A 21,108-nucleotide genomic window follows, 5' to 3' on the forward strand; every position below is an offset into this window, starting at 1 on the left:
AGTAACAATGACATTTCTATTAAAATGATAATTTTTGTTAAAATGATAGTTCTAATACTAACGATAATTTTAATAATAATAGTAATGATAAAAATAATAAGAACGATAATTTTATCTAAATCAATATCTTATAATATTTTAATTTCATCATGATACTCTTACTCATTATTTCCTAATCGTTTCGTTTAATAGCTTTTAATTGTCTTTTATATCGTGTTCACAATAATGATAATAATAGTAATCAAAATAATTAGGTGTTACAAATATTTGTTTTAATTACACTAATATTAATAATGATAGTTACTATAACATTATTAACGATAATACTAATAATCATCCTAATGATAATATAGTAATAATAATAATAACAATAACAATAACCATTTTTAAATAATGATATATATATTAATAATGATAATAATAATAATAATAATAATAATAATAATAATACTAATAATAATAATAATAATAATAATAATAATAATAATAATACTAATAATAATAATAATTGGATAATAATAATAATACTAATTATAACTTTAACGATAATAACGATAGTAATAATAAAAAAAATAACAATTTTTAATGATAAATCTCTTTTATTGATAAAGATAATAATAATGATAATAATAAGATAAAACTAGAACGACGATAAAAACGACAATAATAATAATAATAATCATTTTTAATAAAAATATCGAAAATTCAATTGATTATAACTTCTAATCCATTCATCGAAACCATTCGATATCTAAAGGAAAAGTTCTTAATTTTTCGTAGCTTTCCAAGGAAATGCATATCTTATACCTTATCTCAACCGCAAGTGTAACTAATTCAAGATTCAACCTAACATGTCTAAGGGCAATATCAAAAGTACAAGCATGCATAATCCTAAACACTCGAGCACTAGTCAGGGATACACTATTAGTATGTAAAAGTTAAATTATGAGTACTCACGTATCAATATTGAGATTCAATATTGTAGGAAAGGTACGTAGATGCAACGGAAATGATAAACACTATATTGACCTCACGAGCATACCCATGAAACATACTCAATCACCTCCATAGCTATAACTCATAATTTCCTTAATCCTATCCTACTCGAAAAACAATTTTGAAATCACTTGGACAGCACTCCGTCGTAATATTTTATGTATACTAATAATATCTTGAAATAATACGGAGTAAATATATATATGTAAATCGATTGAGAGAGTTTAGAGAAAAATATTTTCAAGTTTCTATGAAATAATGAAACCTATTGAATTCTATTTATAATAGATTTTTAAATTATTAAAGTGAATTATTAAAGTATGAATTATTAAAGTGAATTATTAAAGTATGAATTATTAAAGTGAATTATTAAAGTATGAATTATTAAAATAAATTATTAAAGTATGAATTATTAAAGTGAATTATTAAAGTTAAAGTAAAGTAAAAATAAAGTAAAGGTAAAGTTTAAGTATAGTAAAATTATAAAACTATGTACGTATAATACGCGTATAAATATATATAATATTAATTTAAATCGTTATATATATTTAATAAAATAAAATATAAATATCGTTATCTTTATCATACTAGTTAAGTAATGAGTTGTCAAAAGTGGTTCTAGATATTTATAAAAGTTATATACGTTTTAATAATAAAGTTCTTTTTAAACTGAAAACGTTTTTGTACGTTTGAAGCTAAATAGATCAATCGAGACTTTATGAGATTCAATCTTCCACTATCCTTTGTCTAGTTCTCAATGATTGACAATTTGTTCTTATTTATAAATCACTTTACCATTTTCCGAATATTGTTAAAATGGAAAGATTTCTCAAATCAACGTGGGCCTTTCAACAGAGACTTGTAATCATAATTCAATATATCTAATAATTCAATCATTTGATCTTATCTTCTAATTCCATTGATAAACATTTTGAAACAGATACAATCATATAAAGTATTTAATCTAATATTTTGTTTACGTTTCAAGTTATAATATATATACACATATACATATATAATCATATTCATTTAATAGTTCGTGAATCGTTGGAACTTGGTCGAGGTTGAATGAATGTATGAACATAGTTTAAAATTCTTGAAATTTAACTTAACAAATATTGCTTATCGTGTCGAAAACATATAAAGATTAAAGTTTAAATTTTGTTGGAAATTTCCGGGTTGTCACAATACGGGCCGATTCGTTTTCCCATGTTCAATCTACCAATCTGAAACCATTCATGCGCTAGCAGATTTAGGAGCAACTATCAACCTAATCTCCTACTCTCTCTACAAGAGATTAGATTTGGGAGACTTATCGCCAACTAAAATGACAATCCAACTTGCCGATCACACAATTCGATATCCTAAGGGCATAGTTGAGAACGTCTTGGTAAAAGTCGAAAAATTCTTTTATCCTACAGATTTCGTAGTAATGGATATTAAGGAAGACCTACACACACCAGTAATGTTAGGAAGACATTTCATGAATATGGCTAGAACTGTCATTGATGTATACAATCAAACCTTGATCTTGTGATCACATGGGGAGAGCCTTACCTTCAAAATTGACCGACCAACCGAACTTTCTGGACAGGCAGAGATGTTTGCTATTTCCACCAGACGGATCACTTCCGATGACAAGTCTTCACCACCAGCCAATGATATCGAGATAGGTGTCGAGTCACAGTCTGTAGACGACCCAGAAATGGAAGAAGAGGATCCCAGCGAAGAAATAGAGGTAGAGGAGGAATCTGAAGAGGAAGAGAAAATGGAAGACGTAAAAGAAACTACGATAATACCCTCTCTAAGAGTTAAGCGTCATGAAGAATTAATGAGGATTGATATGGAAGATCACAGTTTAATCATTCGTTTCAAGAAGAAGACTGATAAGGTTAAGGTTAAGGATATAGAAATTGACCCTGCAAGTGTTAAAGTGGATAATCAGAATATTGAAGAAACCTGTTCATCAAATGCATCCTCAGAAGAACACTATACCGATGATGACGAGGAAGAGCAACATGAAGACATTCTGGATAACTCACACTCTCCAATCGAACCAGATTAAGGGGAGCCGGGCTCTTCTTCGGATCGAATTCCGGTCATATCTACACACGCAGACATGATAACCTTCATCAATGATACCGATGAATTTGAAGATATTCTCGAGGCCATCCGTAAATCAACAATTGATTTCACGCTACGCTTAACAGAACGAATTATGGCTATCCCAGAGGAATACAACCTCTATCTCCAAAGAGAAGACAATGATGTTGAAATCCTAGAAGAACGCATTCAAGACTTTATCAATACGCTTCACGATCATATCTACCGAGAAGAAAGGTAACGAGAGCACAATTCAGTGGTTCACACTATTCTTGAGACAAGATTATGTCGAGATCAGAAGATCATTTACTCTAAGGTTTACAACGTCTTAGCCAGATCTGCACTTCCGTTCTCAGCAAACCAACGAGCACTACTGACTCTCATCTGGAAGCACATGGATCTTTCCACCGGACGCCTGACTTATCACTCTGATTTGCAAATGATTGAGGATATTCACAGCTTTTTCGCTCTCCTGGAAAGAGATAATTTCGAAAGCACACCGGACAGGCTAGTGATTTACGTAACAATTGATCACCATGCTGATCTGATTATCAAAGAGTTACGAGACGCAGTTACATAGGAAGTAAGGTGCAACAATCCGTTCTCTCATCTTGAACCAGATCGCATCAACATTGCCAACTATGTTACGAAGCAGATATCACATATCTTCCACAAATCCACAGATCCAAGTTTCACATTCAAAACCGAATGTCGGGAGATATACTCAAAGACGGTGACATTAATGCTCGGGTCAGGATTGCTGTTCACTTTTTTTTAGCTTCGTCTTTTAACAAATCTGTGCAAAGCTACAGACTCTTACTGTGGAGATCACCATTACGAAGATTTTGAGATTCTAAAGATACAGTTTCTAACATTGTTTGAAGACCTTCGAAATGAGCATCCCATCAGAGAAACAATCACCACCAACACTGCTTCTATGATTGACATTCATGGGTCAACTAGTAGAGCCGTGGATCATATTCTCATCGGACTTCAAGTCTTATCACGAGCCAAAATTTCGCACTACTTATCTTTCAGAAGATCTTCAAGAGAAGTATCGGATCTTCTACCACTATTGGTCCGACACTTTCTAAGGATTTACCCACCAAGACTCACATTCCCTCTAGAAGACCAAGATTACAACCATCAGAGAGGAATGTTTGCTTTCTAAGGCATCACTACGGTCGAGCCAACGACCTTAAACAAAAGCACTTCTCGGGAGGCAACCCGTGTAATAAAGTAGAGTAGAAGAATAAAGGATGACAAACGATCGATAAAAGATGCAAGGATTGAAAGCCAACCAGTATCATCACAAGCAACATCTGCTAGGGGTACTTCTTTCTTCCCGCTACTAGCTCAAAATTTAAACTATGCCACATCCTAGCTTATCACTAAGTGTGGGATCCCAGCCCACTTAAACACTAGACAAATACTCCCAAATCTTCAACTAAAACTCCTAAGTGTGGGATACACTAGGAACATTGAGGACAATGTTCGTCTAAGTGTGGGATGTTGGTATAATCTTTTTATGCTATATTAAAATAACCCATTACGAAGATTCTAAGTTCTTAAGCCAAATTTCAAAAATTTTAACAAGAGAAAACCTTTTCGAAAAAGTATTTTTGAAAACCCAAAACGTTTGTAAATAAAAGCAAGGCTTAAGAAGGGTGGAAATCTTGTTAGGTTGAACCAAATCTCTAATAGAGCATTGCATGACTAAGGCATTATCGACCTAAATTGATTATGGTGAGGCACCCCAAATAAGACCAGCATTCATCTTTAATGCTTCACTGTTTTCCGTTGAGAGTGCCGATGTCTATGCTCAGAATTAGAACTTGCTTTAGATCTACATTTCCAAAGCAGCAAAACATTCGGTTATAATCAGAAGAGCTAGCCATTTGTCAGAAAAATAAGCCTTTCGCACCTCCACTACTTCTACTCCACATTCACATCATCTTTACTATTACTCGAAAAATCCAGAAAATAAGATTCCTTCCGAAAACCCAATGTTATAAACCTCTCAAGTATCATGGCAAAGGTCTTGAAAAAAGTTTATCGGTAAAAAGTTTCTCGAGATGAAATCTGAAAAAAAAAAATTCAAAGTTCTGAAAACGGGAGCAGAACTTATAAAGAGAAACGCCGAAGAAGAACTTGACCAAAAATGATTATCAAAAGTTCAAAAGTGCTTCTCAAACATTTCAGCACTCCTATCTATCCCAATAAAAGTCTGCATAAAGACTACATTATCCTTTTTCTCACCCCTCAAAAACAACTTCACTACCACTTCAAAATTCCTTTCCATCATTGACAAATGACCTAGAAGCTAAGATTACTACCGTTCTCACATTACTAGCAAGGATTTGAGTCTTTATCAAGCCTATGATGATGGGTGTAGCATGACTGGCTATGAGTGAATTCATTTCTTAGATCAATAGGGAACCCTAAACACTTGTGTGATTTGAGTGACCCGTGAAAGCTAGCCTATATCATGTAACCTCCTCCCATGCTTGCAGAGATAGTTTCAATCATAACATAGATGACTCACCTTATCTTTCGCGCTTATAATAAAAAGCAAACCGCTTAGGCTATTAGAAAAGAAACTCCGAAAAGATTTCTTAAGGTAAAATGAGAGTTTGCTTGAGGACAAGCAAAGTCTAAGTGTGGGATATTTGATATCGACTAAAAAGTCACGTTTTTACCCCGGTATTTGTGATGACCCGGGAATTTTTGACCAAATTTAAACTTTAATCTTTATATGTTTCCGACACGATAAGCAAAGTTTGTTAGGTTGAGTCTCAAAGATCTTGAATTATTTTATGAATGCAATTACCCTTCGACTGTTCCTATGATTCACGAACCATTATTTGTAAATAAATGTGCATACATATAAATATAAATATAAATATAAATATAAATATATGTATATATAATAACTTAAAATAATAATTTACGATTTAATCATTAGAATTGAAAATATAAAATAATATACGATATAATTAAATTGTTATTAAATAAATCTATACACATATATATAGTATATTAAATATAATTATTTAATTATTATAATACTCATTGAACGTTTCGATTATTATTTAGAGAAGTTTAATTCGAACGTATGTGATTTTAAAATAAACGGTGATCCGAAAATGAGCTAGATAAATTTTAGGCTTATTAAAAATGTATTTAGGAGCTAATTGTTAAATGTTAGAACTTTTTATATTTTACCCACGATCGAGTGCGGATAGTTGATTTAAATTTTTTTTAATAAATCTAAAGAATCGATGACCGTTTTTATAAAATAATGGTTAGAATAAATATTTATTTTAAGATGTTTAGGAAGACCTTTATCCGCCACTGATGATCAACGGAGCACGAAATAATATTAGGAAATTTAGGTGTCGGTAATAAGACGCCAAGTACTATGGCTGCTATTGTGAATCACGTTTCTTCTTCTATGATTTATATTATATTATTATTATTTTTATATATTATACTTGCCAGGTCAGATATCATCATAATCTAAAATTCACGAGTTATGATTTAACAGTAAATGGCTGTCTTATCTTTTCATTGACATAAAGCAAAGATAGGAATATATACTTTCTCGCTATTACAGAAAACGTAAGGGGCACACACATATTACATAAATATTATTCTTCATCATCCCACTTCTTTTTCTCTATTATATATGATACAATTCTCTGTACATATGAAAAGAAAAGATATGATACATATGTGCAATCTTCATCATCACCAACTCATATTCTGTTTGATCAAAGAAAACCACACTCACCGCCACCTTCACCGGGCACCATGATAACACCCACATTTATTTCACTTTTATTTTGCCAATACCATTTGAGAACACCTCTTGTTCTCTACTTCAAAACCCCATTGAACCACCCGAACTATCAAAACCAAACTTATCTTATTCTTGTTCCTTTCTTTTATCAACCAACATGAACACCACTAAACCATCACCAAAACCACTTTCATGAAACAACCAAAAACATCGAAACCATTGCAAACCCGCTACATTTTTTTTTTTGTTTTACTGCTCATTACCACGGATGTCGTTTATTTATTATGAACAAGCATGAGACCTCCATCACCACCTACAATCACCTTCCTCTTTCTTTTCTCTCTCCATTTTCTTTCTTTCTCTGTTGTAAGACACGAACCCAAAACCCTTATGCTCCATGTTCTTTTCTGTTTGATCTCAACCGAATACCACCACTCAATTTCTTCATCACTTAAACTTAATTCTTATTAAACCATAACAAGAACCAAACATATTGAGTCTAATTACTGTCTAAAAGCATCCCGACCCAAACCTTCATCATTGCCAATCATTACCAAAACCCATAAACTATCAATTAATTGCTACTGCACATTTCATATTGACTATTCCAATTTAGTTTCATACGAGATATTACTGTTGCTGCTACAGCCACGTTGTCTGTCCAGGATCGACCCAAAACAAGTCACACTCGTTTACGGTTTCATTTTTTTTTTATAGCCGCTTCTGTCTTATTTCTATTCGAGACTATCGTGGCTCGAGCACCATCCCAGACTGCTGCAAATATTTCGTTTCTATTTCAATTATCACAGCCAACACCATCTTTCTCTGCTCCTGTACATTGTTACGAGTAAGTAATAATGATGTTGAGAAGATATAATGGTCATAATTGATTAAACTAATGCATGCTTCCTGTTTTCTAATCCTATTACATGACCTACTCCATATTATTTTTCATAAAGCAAAAGTAATATAAAATATAAGTGGAGAACTTTAGGTGTAAGTGGAAAAGTGGGACACATAAGTTGACGTGTTATTTTTCTTTTGAGAAAAGATGATGATTAAAGATGATTAATGATTATGATGATGAGAACGATTATAATGATACAGCGAGACGTATGTTCATGAGGATGAATATGAAGTGTTGATAATGCATGTTAATGATAATGGGATGATAGATGATGCTATGATTATGATAACCTTATGTTAAGATGATGATGACGGAAATATTTAGATGATGATGGCATAATTTTTTTTTTTTTTGCTGTTATACTTCTACTGCCATTCGACTAGTATCAAGCCAAGACACAAAATTTCATTTGCATATTGGGCCATTATTTTACTTTTAACGTTGGGCCAAAAGCTTGTATTAATAATTGGGCCGAGTCATAGCCATTTCTTGTTGGGCCGAGACAGTCTTTTTCTGTTGGGCCGAATTTTAGAGGAAGAAGACTGACGATTCACGTATTATATAACATCATTTCGGCGTAAATTTAGAAAGGAGAGGTAGAGCTAGTGGTCTAGGAGGTGTTTGATGGTTAAACAAGAGGTCTTGGGTTCAAGCCCTGTCTGTGGCATTTTTTTTTAGGGAAAAGCTTGAAGGTAGTTACACATTCTATTATTATTATTATTATTATTATTATTATTATTATTATTATTATTATTATTATTATTATTGTTATGAGTACTATCTTAATATAATAATTATTTTTATTATTATTAAAATTATCATTATTATTATTAGAATTACCATAATTTTTATCATAATTAGCATTATTTTTATAATTATTATTATTAGTACTATTAATATATCAAATGAAGATTTTTTTATATAAAAATATATTTATGACATAAAACCTAACCATATTAATACTTTTGTAATAAATGTTAATTATCTATATAAAGATAAATATATCTAATTAAGTTATTAAAAAAAACATAATATAAAATAACAAATAAAATCACTAATAATATAGATATTTGTTCGATTACTATTACATGTGTTAATATACATAATTGAATATAGGTTCATGAATCCGAGGGCAACCCTACTTTTGATCAATGTCGTCATATGTATTTTTACTACAAAATACAGTATGGTGAGTTTCATTTGCTCCCTTTTTACTCATTACATTTTTTGGGCTGAGAATACATGCAAATGCTTTATTAACTGTTTTACAATATTTATAAGCGTGAGTTTCATTATTCCCTTTTTAAATGCTTTCGCAATATATATTTTTGGGACTGAGAATACATGCGCTGTTTTTATAACTTTTTTACGAAATGGACACAAGTAATTGAAACTACATTATATGGTTGAATGATCGAAATCGAATATGCTCCTTTTTATTAAGTCTGGTAATCTAAGAATTAGGGAACAGACACCCTAATTGACGCGAACTCTAAAGATAGATCTATCGGGCCCAACAAGCCCCATCCAAAGTATCGGATGCTTTAGTACTTCGAAATTTATATCATGTCCGAAGGAGGATCCCGGAATGATGGGGATATTCTTATATGTATATTGTGAATGTCGGATACCAGGTGTTCAATCCATATGAATGATATTTTTGTCTCTATGCATGGGACGTATGTTTATGAGAAATTGGTCTATTAAAAATTATAAAATGATTATTTATGTTAAACTAATGAACTCACCAACCTTTTGGTTGATACTTTAAAGCATGTTTATTCTCAGGTGTGAAAGAAATCTTCCGCTATGCATTTTGCTCATTTTAAGGACAATACTTGGAGTCGATCATCGCTCTGGGATCAAAGGTTGATGACTTCGTCCGGATGGATTAGGACGGGTCTTCACAGTTGGTATCAGAGCGGTGGTCGTAGCGAACCAGGTCTTGCATTAGTGTGTCTAACTAGGAGTTGTTAGGATGCATTAGTGAGTCTGGACTTCGACTTAATAGTTGTTAGGTTACTTTAAGGAGTCTGGACTTGAACCTGGTCTGCATGTCAAAAGTTTTGCTTATCATTTCGTGTCGAAAATTACCTGCTTATCATTCTTAGAGAATCACTTACTTATCATTCTTAGTCTAGACACGTTTTACTGCATTGATTGCATGAATAGTGTAAGGACAAAATTCATATTTTAGCGTATCTGCTACTTCATATCTTACCGTACCTGTTACTGTAACTTTGTCTGACATATTCCGTAAATTTCTCCGTAACTTATGGGATTTTAGTATTATATATGCATATGTAAATTATGTATTGCAGGGTACTAATCTACATCCTGTAATCTTTTTCTTATCGAAAATCCTTCATCTGATTGTACAAGATGAATCCCTCAACCAGTTCGAGTCCCTCAGATTTCGATAACTATTCTGATAGTTATTCCGACAGCTATTCCGACATGGATATTCACCTAAGCTCCGGAAGCAATGTCACCAGAATGAATCAATCAATCAGCCATCCCCAATTCATCTGATGCATTCGTAGTCGACTTAATTAATGGAAACGCGCAGAAGGCAATCCCTTCCACCAACCGAATTCACCTCTTGATAATGAACCTGAAGCGTTTACTGGCGAACCTGTTTGAGACACCATTTTCAGTCTTATTTCCAGAGTAACTCGACAAGATTATATTCTATCCACAATTCTGAACCTTATTCATCTGCTTGTTCCGATCGACAATCATCTTGGAATAATAGGAGAAGTCAACGAACTTCGCGCTCGAGTAATCAATCTGGAGAATATGGTACAAAATGTACCAGCTTCAGCAACATCATCAGCACCAACAGTACCATCAGTAACAGCACCAGTACCATCAACAATCCATGCCTCAACATCTCATTATGTACCTCGAGTATAATCATCGTTCTACGTATCGTTCTACATCGATTATCTTCTTTCTTCATGACGATTAAGTAATCTCTAAATGTTTTAGAGATTATGTATTCTAGTTCTAATGGTAAACCAAATGAGTTTAATATCACATTGACTCATTAAATCCATAATTACGTCTGAAGAAAATATATATGTATATATGTTTTCATAAAGATTGTAATTAAAAATTTTATTGTACAAGCTGTTAATGGTGAAAATATTTTAACGGGTAGGTAATACCAGAGGAATATTTAGATTTCGCATTAATAAGTTACACTGTACATTCTTCGAATCTGATTCAACAGTCATTTACTATCCTATTTACATCTACCGATATACGAATCCGTTCACCACAGAATAACCATTTTCATTCAAATTCAATTTCATATTTGGATTTTTACTTACCAGAATCCAACAAGTGGCATAATGAAGAAATAATAAACACAATAAAAATTGATTAGAAACAGACTAATTAACAACATGAAATTCTATTAAGAATCCACGCTAACAAAATCCTAGCTAACTGTTCCTAGCTAACTGTTAATTCCTTATTACCATTTAATTTATTTATCGCAGTTTAATTACCACAATTTATATTCTCGCAATTTTATTTATCGTCATTTAATTTCTGTTATTTACTTTACGCACTTTATTTATTGTCATTTAATTTATGTATTTATTTTTCGCACCTTAAATATCGGGACACGTATACAAGGTTTTGACATATCATATCGACGCATTTATATATATTATTTGGAATAACCATAGACACTCTATATGCAGTAATGATCGAGTTCTCTATACAGGGTTGAGGTTGATTCTACAATAATATATATAATTTGAGTTGTGATCGAGTCTGAGACGTATACAGGTCACGACACGTATTAATTAATTCGAATATTATATATGAATTATTGAAATGCTAACTGTGGACTAGTAACTGTGGACTATCAACATTGGACAATTAAAATGAATTAAAATATTGATTATAACATATGAAACTAAACAATTCTTCAAGTTTGCCACTTGATTTCATCTTAAACCTCATTTGTATCTTGACGATTACAATCCGCGTTCAAACCTTTCATAATTCTTGAAAACACCTCAATCGAGTGGATGAACCAACCGCACTTCATCTACAGAAGAAAAGATTGATGCATATAGATATACACTTACAACCACTCGAAACCCGAGTAAACGTTTAAAACATAGCTATGCTAATTTCTTAGTGTTATTATTACCCAAAATAACTTTGCAATCCCTTTCCAAATTAGCAAATTTTGTCACGGCTCCAGCAAGTTAACTTTGACTTTTCGTTCGAAACAACCTTATTATAACCTTGATTTATATGTGTACTCTTTTATTGTTACCGGGAAATCTTTTGTATTCCATCTTATTACCAGCATACGTACCAGCAACCTCGTTACTTCTTGGCTTAAATCTCTTTGACAAATCATTATATTTATTCATTGAAACCCTATCATATACTCATCCGCATATTGTAACGAGAACTGCCATACCAATTACCGGGAATCAGCAATCAGTACTTTGAAAACTCACAGCATATCTACATCAACAGTTACATGTATAACATTTATCTCTTAGAATTATGGTCTTTTATTCTAAAATTCTGAAAAGCACTCAGTTTACAAATCAATACTCCGAATGTTGAAAAAAGCTGAATGAAGCAGCAGAAACCGTAGTAAGCCGTAGACGACCTTAAATTATCGAAAGTTTGATGATAAAGAATAATATGTTGGAAAAGCTCAAAAATGTTGGAACTGGAAAACGGATAGAGTTAACCATGAAGGAGACCAAGGACAAATACAAGGACCATACCCTATATTCAAAGAATTCAGATAATTCTGGATTCGTTGAAATCTTTAGAGAATATCTTGCTCCGAAGTCATGTTAAAATCTAACGGAAAATCTTTCTCCATCAACCATCGAACTTAGAAATTTCAAAATATCATCATCAATATCTTCGATATTTCTGAGGATATTTTCATAAATATTCTCGTCCGAAATTATATACCTCTTCGTGCTTCCTGTGTGTCATTATATTGGAAACATTCAATAGAAAATTTGGTACCGAAAAGCGGATTATGCGAAACTATGAAGGAAACCGTGGACAAATCACAAAGAATAAGTTTGACTTCAAAGAATTCAAATGATTCAATGCCTGCTGAAGTCTTTAGCGAATATTGTAACAACCCAACCCGTTAACCAACCAAAAACGCGGAATAAAAAAAAAATTTAAAACTGATCTGGAGGGTGCGCGGCGCGCACCACTGTCTGTGCGCGGCGCGCACAAGGCCTGAGACAGTTCTGATCAAAATGTCCATTTTTCACGAAAAGATCTTCGACTTCCCGACACTTTTAGACCGAACGCTTTTCACAACAAACTTATATATGTAAAACTAACACGAATCAAACATAAAAATGACGTTTTACAAGCGGGGCCCACACGACCCAAAATACAAGTTTAATACAAGTTTAGAGTTTCGACCACCAAAAAGTTTAAGTTCCAAACTACACAATGAGCATGGCGTTTGGGATTAAACTACCCAACTACCGGTCAAACTCCAAGAGCTACTAAAGCCAAAAGCGTCCCCTAGCATCAAGTGGGATCTCTAGTCAAATACGATGCCCTTACCCTTGTCCAAAACCGAACCTATAAAATGGTAAACAACGAGAGGGTAAGCAAAGCTTAGTGAATGCAATAATTATACGAATACATATATAATTATACCTACTTGCATACACTTACACAAACCGCAAACATGCTAGCAACACAATTAGCTTATCGTCACATTAACAAGCTATAATCTCCAATACCACAAGCTAGCAACAACTGCATAATAATATAACTCGAAATGATATAATATGCTTACAACACAAGTAACCATGGTCGACCAATAGTCAAGGGAACGGCGCTCGCGAAAACGCCATCGGTGTTCATAACATCCATTAGGGCACTTAACACCTCGCACCACTAACCCCTAGGGTGGAACCTTAACACCTCGGCACATCACCCCGAGTGGCATCTTAACACCTCGATGCAACACTCATTATTTTACGGAGTGGTGTCTTAACACCTCGACACTACACTCCTAGGTGGCATCTTAACACCTCGATGTTACACCCGAGTGGCATCTTAACACCTCGATGCTACACTCTTCACGTAAAACATGGTGTCTTAGCACCTTGACACTACACATTTCACGCTACAATAAATAGATACATTATATACATACGCATATAATTATTCCACTCACCTTAACAATTAGATGACGATTTCAACCTCCACAAGCTTCAAAGCAAAGTACCTAATATAATAAGTACTTGATCAACACACAAGCTAAGTGGACTCAATACTAACACTTACACATGAGCATTTAATGACTTAATGTATTAAATCGCCCATTTATACCAAAACCGCCCAATTAAAGTCAAGACCACCACTAATCACTTAAAAGCTAGTGATTAAGGTCCAACAACACCAACTAATACATAATTAGGGTAATTCATACCCATCTTTCCAAACTAGGTCAATTTATTACCCAAATAACCATTTTAAGACAACACACCCATTTCGGGTCATCCACTAACTAACCAACACCCATTTACTAAATAACTAGGTGTGTTAGCAATTAACTCACCAATTAGGGTTCATAAACATCATTTAATACTTTGAAACCCTAGACTAGTCACCAATTAGTATTCAAGACTCAATTTTACCCAAGAATACCCAAAATCACCAATAATGGGTTTTGTGTTCATCATTTACTCAAACCCTAACCCTTACACTAAATCAAAGTAAGGAAAATAAAATTAGAACATACCACAACGAAGCTAGAGATAAGATGAACGACTTTAATGCTTGAACTTTAACCCAAAACAAGCTCCTTCCTCTTGGATTTAAGCTTTCTCTCTCAAAAATCACAATCTCTCTCTAGAATTAAAGTTAAAGTGATAAGGTTGTTGATAATGGAGTAATGGTGCTCCACAAACTGACCTATCTGTCTTTAACCCGTCCATAAGTGAATTTACCAAAATGCCCATCAAAATATCTGATTTAAAAAGCTGGAACCCGGCTACAGTAAGGGTGCGCGGCGCGCTCCCTTTAGTGTGCGTGGCGCGCACTAGGCTCAGCTCACTCAGTGACTTCTGTTTAACTGCACAACATCACCCACACTCTATGTAACATATTTACACTGCTGTACAAACTGATTAGGGTCTTACAACTCTCCTCCACTTAGATTGGATCACGTCCTCGTGATCCGCACCAAATACTTGAAGTTAAGCACTCTACCTTGAACATTTCCGTCTCCAATGCGGAATTACACTTGTAGCAATCACTCATCCGGGTTCTCACTTCGTACACTAACACATCATAATACAACAACCGTACTTCACACTTCCATTCGATCAAAATTCTCACCACTCACTCGGAAATACACCGCGAAAACATCATAATATATCTTTCCAAAAGCCATAGCACTCCATCATTTCACGATATCGGGTAACCAACCCACGAGACCCAATAACTACAACTGTTTGCTCTTACGCCGAGTATCCAAACTCGTACCCTACACTCCACAATCGTCCTAAAAGTAGTACAATCCACTGACAATCATTGTCGTCACGCCTATAAATCGTGGAATATTCGGGAATCATCCCGACACTTTTCGAAAATCTCTCGTATCCCTCTATCAGGAACTTCGCCATACCGTCTCACGTCGCTAACTACCTTCGCAATTAACTCCAAAGTCCAACTTGGGGCTTTTTCGAAGACCATCGAAGCTTTCCTTTCCTAAATGAGCGACACCCGTTCGCTCATCACGTCTACTAGATAGGAACTTTTCCGCATTCTCCGGCGTTGGTCATACTAAATAATCCTTCCAAGGACTCGCTATAAGATATTCGAACCTCGGTCTTTCAAATCATTTGAGTGTCAACGCTCGCTAAGCATCACACTATACCACCGTTGTAAATTCGAGTTTCTCACCGGTACCCAAAATCAAAGCAATCACATCATCGGAGTCAAAAGTTACACTAGTAGGTATAAGGAGGCACCTGACGTTGTGTTATCCAACTCCGATTACTAACACCGAGTCTCCCAGACTCGACCCTTACGGGGTCTACTCCTGATGTCACACGTCACCTAACTACACGCGGTCATACAAATCTAACGAACCTTACGGCTCGACACCCATGACTTCCTAGCGGCACCTGCTAGTCACTATCCACCTCGGCCGCATAGCTAGTCTACTTATATTTCATCTCAACACTAAGGAGGCGCTTGGAACACCAAGGCTTACACCTTTCCAACTTGGTCCTAACCATTAACCCGGTTACCTACATACATAAGGATAGTTAACCACCAAGACTCTACTCGCACACGAACGCGATTAACGGAAATGCCACTAGAACGGCACACCGCGTACACCCCCAAAATCATAAAAGAAAAGAGTGGTCGTCAAGAGCGTACAACACTCGCCACACAATCACAAAACCGCCATTGAAATCGAATCGTCAATTAATCATTAATTCGAAGATTATTCCAATAACTAAATGCACACTTGCACGCATTCCGAAACGTGCAATACACACAACATCCGAAGTCTATAATGATCACTTAGAATACGCGAAGTCGTCACGTATTCTTCCAACTTCTCTAGTCAATCATTCTCTAAGAGTCAACATTAATAACCAAATTGTCACCCGCAATTTACTAAAGTCCACAAGTCCGAGTACAAAGTTTGCTCAATCCCTTATATCGGGAAGAACTTAACCGATCTCGTGCCAAGATATCAATCCCCTAGCGTACCCTTACCAAGTACAATGATGAAAACCACCAAGTCTCAACCTAATGTCAACAACCCAAAAGATGAAGGCCAAGTAAAAATGAATCCTTACGGATAACACCTTCCGCCTAACACCCCTCTTAGTACGCATACACGGCTAATACGCATCTACCACAAGTATTTGATCAGAACACGGCTATTGTATCACTAGTCACACAACATGGTCCTCATGACCGAACCACCGGCGTATACAACCAGTAGTTTTCAATACTAACAATAAGAAGGTTATTCAATACAAAACTCAAGGTGTACAAAAACGGCTATCGTGATATATCCGTAGTGCGCAAAAACGGCTATTGCAACACTACCGATAATATGTGTGTGAAACACGGCTACCGCACTATTAATACCAATGTGTGAGTAAAACCGACTATTACTCACAACCATGTGCACAAAACGGCTATGTGCACAATTCCTACGGGCAACTAAAATCGTAAATATACAAGTAACGGTTCTTCCCGAGAGCCGCTTGCCATCCATCACAACCAAGGGTGGTAACGAAGAGTTAATCCTTCCGGATATCCCTCATCACCTATCACAAGTCAAACGCGGTCAACAGAGAGATGACCCCAAATAAACACATATATCTAATTTCCTCGTAGTACACAAAATGGCTATTTTGTAACTACTACCCAAAGTATACGACAATAAGGCATCGTACCCTTTCTCAAATCCCATTACGCTTCCTCGGTAGGAATATAAATCCTAATAAAGTCGACACAATTTATTTGATGTAACACTACCAACTTCCCAACGTAGAACCTCGTTCCTAAATCAAATCGTCAAGATTACAAAGTCAAATGATTTCGCCATTTACCGTCGTACACGACCATACTTGGCATCGGTCCCTCTTCCTGAATTCTCGAGAGCTCAATTCGATAATAATAAATACTAACGTCTACCGTCACCCGATTGCGCCACTAAAGTGATGACACAATGTCCACATAACACGTATACTTTTAGAAAGAAATTACCGCTACCCGCAAGGTAGACTTTTCCAACTATCAAATCCTTTCTACCCGTTACCACTACGAAAGCATCCGATCAACGATACACACATGCTCTCAAGGGTTTCACCCACTTCACTACAAATGCGAACACGCGCTCACAACCTAACGCCAAAGTTCGTTCTCATGGCTTAGTGGATTCATTTACCCTATCACTAAGAAATGCTTGGTTGCACCAAGTCTTACGCCCTCGTCCGTCAATACAAATGTCATCATAGGGTGTTTCCATTAGGAATGTCACCCGCATCAATACTACGTATTACCACTATGCATTAGTCCCCAGGGCTCGTTTCCACGAGTCAACGACTCAGGCGCTACCCTGGTGCACTATCATCAAAACCATCAACAAACCGAATCTTTACCGAGTTCACTTGAGTCTAAATAGATCTCGAAGCAAAGTTTAAGTCCCTAATACATACACGAATCCATCGGCACAAATAAACAATAATAAGGCATATTTGTACCAAAGACGAAAATACCTGAAACATCATCGTTGGACCCTTGCGCTCCACTGATCATCAGATAGTCACTCTCTAACGTCCTAACCCGATCTACAAACGATTCGGAACACTCTGACTTACGGTGTCCCTTCTTTTGGCAAATAAAGCACTTGATCGTGCTTAAAGGTACACTCGTACAATCCCGTGCAAAATGACCTCGTCCTTCACACCGAAAGCACGTAGGCCCATAACCTGTCTTACTCCTCTTCTTCACTTTTTCAACACCTCCGGGCGTACTTCTCGCCCTTTTACTAGGAGCACCTCTTGATTCTAACTTTCTCTTACCCAAAGAGTGATCAGCAAATTTTGAAGCATGAGATTCAATCCCCATAGTTGCTCCTTCGTCACCGTCACCTTGAGGTTTAGGAAACCTCTTTTCTAACTCTTCCTTCACGACCTTAGGCACTCGGTCTCGAACCATCTCGGTCACTATTCCCTCGAATGACTCTTGGAGAACTTGCTTAACCTTGTTGGCGAAAATCAAGATATAGCGTTCGAACTCCGCCTCAATCCTTAATGTTAACTCATCCTTCCCCTCATGAATAGGCGCGTCCGTTCCGGTTCCATCTTCCGTCTTCATTCTAAAGAATGCATATAGATTAAACAACGAAACGAAAAGGAACGACATACATATACCACACCGCCCCATCTTGATTGATACTCGTCGTACATTGCTTGTTTGACACGTCTTGAACCCGTAACAATGGTAGCTAATCATTGTTACGTGAGCACGTCGCATTAACTTGCTAGTACAACGTCTATCTCGCTTGATGATTGCTAAAACAACACAAAACGATTAGTGCAAGGTTAGTTCACATTGACCTAAGCACTAACCAAATCCCCGGTCCGACCCATCTCCTACAAGTCCCGCAAAAAGCGCATACACATTAAAGTCTAAGTCTAGGCACCTATCTCAAGTCGCCTAAATCCCTTAGACCATGCTCTGATACCACTTGTAACAACCCAACCCATTAACCAACCAAAAACGCGGAATAAAAAAAATTTAAAACTGATCTGGAGGGTGCGCGGCGCGCACCACTGCCTGTGCGCGGCGCGCACAAGGCCTGAGACAGTTCTGATCAAAATGTCCATTTTTTGCGAAAAGATCTTCGACTTCCCGACACTTTTAGACCAAACGCTTTTCACAACAAACTTATATATGTAAAACTAACACGAATCAAACATAAAAATGACGTTTTACAAGCGGGGCCCACACGACCCAAAATACAAGTTTAATACAAGTTTAGAGCGTCGACCACCAAAAAGTTTAAGTTCCAAACTACACAATGAGCATGGCATTTGGGATTAAACTACCCAACTACCGGTCAAACTCCAAGAGCTACTAAAGCCAAAAGCGTCCACTAGCATCAAGCGGGATCTCTAGTCCAATACGATGCCCTTACCCTTGTCCAAAACTGAACCTATAAAATGGTAAACAACGAGAGGGTAAGCAAAGCTTAGTGAATGCAATAATTATACGAATACATATATAATTATACCTACTTGCATACACTTACACAAACCGCAAACATGCTAGCAACACAATTAGCTTATCGTCACATTAACAAGCTATAATCTCCAATACCACAAGCTAGCAACAACCGCATAATAATATAACTCGAAATGATATAATATGCTTACAACACAAGTAACCATGGTCGACCAATAGTAGAAGGGAACGGCGCTCGCGAAAATGCCATCGGTGTTCATAACATCCATTAGGGCACTTAACACCTCGCACCACTAACCCCTAGGGTGGCACCTTAACACCTCGGCACATCACCCCGAGTGACATCTTAACACCTCGATGCAACACTCATTATTTTACGGAGTGGTGTCTTAACACCTCGACACTACACTCCTAGGTGGCATCTTAACACCTCGATGCTACACCCGAGTGGCATCTTAACACCTCGATGCTACACTCTTCACGTGAAACATGGTGTCTTAGCACCTCGACACTACACATTTCACGCTACAACAAATAGATACATTATATACTTACGCATATAATTATTCCACTCACCTTAACAATTAGATGATGATTTCAACCTCCACAAGCTTCAAAGCAAAGTACCTAATATAATAAGTACTTGATCAACACACAAGCTAAGTGGACTCAATACTAACACTTACACATGAGCATTTAATGACTTAATGTATTAAATCGCCCATTTATACCAAAACCGCCCAATTAAAGTCAAGACCACCACTAATCACTTAAAAGCTAGTGATTAAGGTCCAACAACACCAACTAATACATAATTAGGGTAATTCATACCCATCTTTCCAAACTAGGTCAATTTATTACCCAAATAACCATTTTAAGACAACACACCCATTTCGGGTCATCCACTAACTAACCAACACCCATTTACTAAATAACTAGGTGTGTTAGCAATTAACTCACCAATTAGGGTTCATAAACATCATTTAATACTTTGAAACCCTAGACTAGTCACCAATTAGTATTCAAGACTCAATTTTACCCAAGAATACCCAAAATCACCAATAATGGGTTTTGTGTTCATCATTTACTCAAACCCTAACCCTTACACTAAATCAAAGTAAGGAAAATAAAATTAGAACATACCACAACGAAGCTAGAGATAAGATGAACGACTTTAATGCTTGAACTTTAACCCAAAACAAGCTCCTTCCTCTTAGATTTAAGCTTTCTCTCTCAAAAATCACAATCTCTCTCTAGAATTAAAGTTAAAGTGATAAGGTTGTTGATAATGGAGTAATGGTGCTCCACAAACTGACCTATCTGTCTTTAACCCGTCCATAAGTGAATTTACCAAAATGCCCATCAAAATATCTGATTTAAAAAGCTGGAATCCGGCTACAGTAAGGGTGCGCGGCGCGCTCCCTTTAGTGTGCGCGGCGCGCACTAGGCTCTGCTCACTCAGTGACTTCTGTTTAACTGCACAACATCACCCACACTCTATGTAACATATTTACACTGATGTACAAACTGATTAGGGTCTTAC

This window comes from Rutidosis leptorrhynchoides, chromosome 3 (genome assembly GCF_046630445.1).
Source record: "Rutidosis leptorrhynchoides isolate AG116_Rl617_1_P2 chromosome 3, CSIRO_AGI_Rlap_v1, whole genome shotgun sequence".
NCBI lineage: Eukaryota > Viridiplantae > Streptophyta > Magnoliopsida > Asterales > Asteraceae > Rutidosis > Rutidosis leptorrhynchoides.